Below are 3,446 nucleotides of genomic sequence, written 5' to 3'. Positions count from 1 at the left end.
AAAAAAAAAAAAAAGAATGGAAAAACAAACACCACATGTACTCACTATTAAATTGGAGCTAATTGACAAACACTGTATGCACATATGGAAATAACACTTATTGGAAACACTTACTGGAAATCAATAATCACCTATTGGGGTGAGGGAATGAGTAAATTCATACTTAATGGGTACAGTGCACATTACCTAGGTGACAGGCACACTTACATAACTTTGATTCAAACTGAAAAAAAAGTAATTTGTGTAACCAAAACGTTGTACCCCTATACTATTTCTGAAATTAAAAGAAGAAAAAAAGCCTAAAAGGAGCTTTGGTACATAGTAGGAACTCAGTTAGTATTACCTATTTCCCATATTCTCTACTTTGGGAAATTCTTCAGTAAATGCTAGTGACTCTCAAGTGTATATCTATAGTCTAGTTCTCTCTCCTGAGCTCCAGTGTGGTGTCTCCACCTACCTTCTGGACATTTTTTTTTTTTTTGAGACAGAGTCTTACTCTGGTGTCCTGATTAGAGTGCAAACTCAAGTTCTTGGGCTCAAGCAATCCTCTCGCCTCAGTTTTTCTGTATTTAGTAGAGATGAGGTCTTGCGATTGCTAAGGCTGGTCTCAAACTCCTGAGCTCAAGCTATCCACCCAGATTGCTAGGATTATAGGCATGAGCCACTGTGCCCGGCCTGGACATTCAGGCACCTCAGACTCAGTAAGAGCAGAGAAGAATTTGCATTGCCTTACAAATTATTTCTTTTAGTTAAATGCCTAGTTATTCTCCCATGCACGTAAACCAGAAACATGAGAGGGAGTCTAGTTAAACTTGGAGTTATCCTAGGTACCTCTTAAACCTCTTACGTTCGTTTGATCACCTTTTAAAAGATGGCTTACTTCTGCCAGGGATGGGAGTGCAGTCCTATAGTGCCAGTTATTCAGGAAGCTGTGGCAGGAGGATCCCTTGAGCCTTGGAGGTTGGGGCTATGTGTACTATGATCACGCCTGTGAAATAGCCACTGCAGTTGAGTTTAGGTGACATAATAAGACCCCATCTCTAAAAAAATTAAATCGTTTATCTCCTTTCCCACTTCTTTGTCCTTAGTGCCAGTACCTTAATTAAGCCCTCTTTCTAATCTGTCATTAGCAATGGTCTTATTGTACTGTATTGTATTAATTGGTTTACATGTGTCTTTTTCGGAGACTGAGCTTCTGGTAGGGTGTTTTATTCCATTTTGAACGTTGTCCTACTGGAGGAGCAGTATTAACATGGTGATTAAGGGTACAGGCTCTGGGTTTGAATTCTGTCTGGCTCTACTACTTCTTGGTTTGTAAGATTGGGCAAGTTGGCTCGGCGCCTGTGGCTCAAGCGGCTAAGGCGCCAGCCACATACACCAAAGGTGGCGGGTTCGAATCCCCAGCCCGGGCCCGCCAAACAACAATGATGGCTGCAACCAAAAAATGGCCAGGCGTTGTGGCGGGCGCCTGTGGTCCCAGCTACCTGGGAGGCTGAGGCAGGAGACTCGCTTGAGCCCAGGAGTTGGAGGTTGCTGTGAGCGTGATGCCATGGCACTCTACCCAGGGGGATAACTTGAGGCTCCGTCTCAAAAAAAAAAAAAAAAAAAGATTGGGCAAGTTAGGCTCAGCACCCATACCAAGTGGTTACAGCGCCAGCCATATACATCGAGGGTGTTGGGTTCAAACATGGCCTGGGCCAGTTAGACAATGACAACTGCAACAAAAAAATAGCTGGGCGTTGTGGCAGGCACTTGTAGTCCCACCTACTTGGGAGGCTGAGGCAAGAGAATTGCTTAAGCCCAAGAGTTTGAGGTTGCTGTGAGCTGTGACGCTACAGTACTTTACCAAGGGTGACATAGTGAGACTCTGACACACACACACAAAAAAAAAAAAGAAAAAAAAAGAAAAGGAAAAGATTGGGCAAGTTAGGTAAATCCTTCATGCCTTTGTTCACATGTTTGTAAAATGGAAATAATGGTATTATAATATCTATTTTATAGGACTGTTATGAATATTAAATGTAAAGCGCTTGGAAAAGTGTCAGATTATAGGAAATGCTTAGTAAATATTATAGCACCTGTCATAATGCCTTGTACCTAGTGGGGACCCAGTTAACATTTGAGTTAGTTAATAGAGGGGATTTCTGAATTGGACAAAAGTTTAACTTCTAAATACTGTTATAACTTTCAACCTAAGTTTCTGTTTTATGTCATGGCTCAGGGCCTGGTGGATTGTAGTTACACAGCAAATATGATGCTTATCCAGAAGAACTAATACCCTTTTTTTTTTTGTTTTCCAGACTTTTGACAGTTGCTGCTCAAAAGGTGGTTTTACACAAATACTAAATTAAAAAAAAACCTTTAGTACACAATGAATTGCTTTTATTTCAGTACGCAGAACTAATACACTTTTAAGAACTAGGTTTTGATCTATCTGGCACTAATATATGCCATTGTGTATATTCATGGCTACTTAAATAGGGGATGCTAGTTTTTATGCTAGATTGACTTTGGTTTGAATGGAAACCGCAACTCATTATTTCACAGCAGGATGGCAAGCTCAGCAGTATTGCTTTTATTTTTAATTAGGCAGTCATCCTGAAATGTGTCTGTATTTGCTGTGTTGGTCCATGGAAGGATAGCAGCTGAGCAGACCTGTTGTGTAGGTTTGCCATGTGTTTAGTCTTAACTGTCAGCTGATATACTTGTTCATATTCTTATTCTGGAAAATGAATGGCTGGTTTTCTGGGCTACATATCATAACAGATCTTTATTTTATTTTGGATTTGTTAGGAATGTTTTATGATTATAGAAATAAAACAAAATATGATTAGGATATTAGCATATTATTGCCTTTTTTTTTGGAGACAGTCTCACTCTATTGCCCTGGGATTGAGTGCCGTGGTATCATCATATCTTACAGCAACCTCAGTCTCCTGGGTCCAAGTGATTCTCCTGTCTCATGCTCCCTGGTATCTGGGACTATGGCACCTGCCACAAGGCTGGGCTAGTTTTTCTATTTTTAGTAGAAACAGGGTCTCACTTTTGCTCAGGCTAATCTGGAACTCCTGAGTTTAATTGATCTATTCCGTTTGGCCTCCCCCAGTGCTAGGATTACAGGCGTGAGCCACCATGACCGGCTTATGTTTACATTCTTTTTTTACTCTAGGGTGTACAAGTCCACTGAATTCTCAGAAATCCTTTTTACTGACTTTGTGGGATTTCATTACCAACTTTGTACACACATGATTCCATATTTGGATGGATTTTAAAGAGTTTTTTTTTTTTTTAAATTTGAAACAGAGTCTTACTATGTCATCCTCCATAGAGTGCCGTGGTATCATTGCTCACAGCAACCTCAGACTCTTAGGCTTAAGCGATTCTCTTGCTTCAGCCTCCCAAGTAGCTGGGACTACAGGCGTCTGCCACAACGCCCAGCTATTTTT

Source organism: Otolemur garnettii, unplaced genomic scaffold (genome assembly GCF_000181295.1).
Source record: "Otolemur garnettii isolate 467f Iridium unplaced genomic scaffold, OtoGar3 scaffold00325, whole genome shotgun sequence".
Taxonomy (NCBI): domain Eukaryota; kingdom Metazoa; phylum Chordata; class Mammalia; order Primates; family Galagidae; genus Otolemur; species Otolemur garnettii.
The sequence above is the reverse complement of the archived record's forward strand: the minus strand, read 5'-3'. Positions refer to the sequence as shown.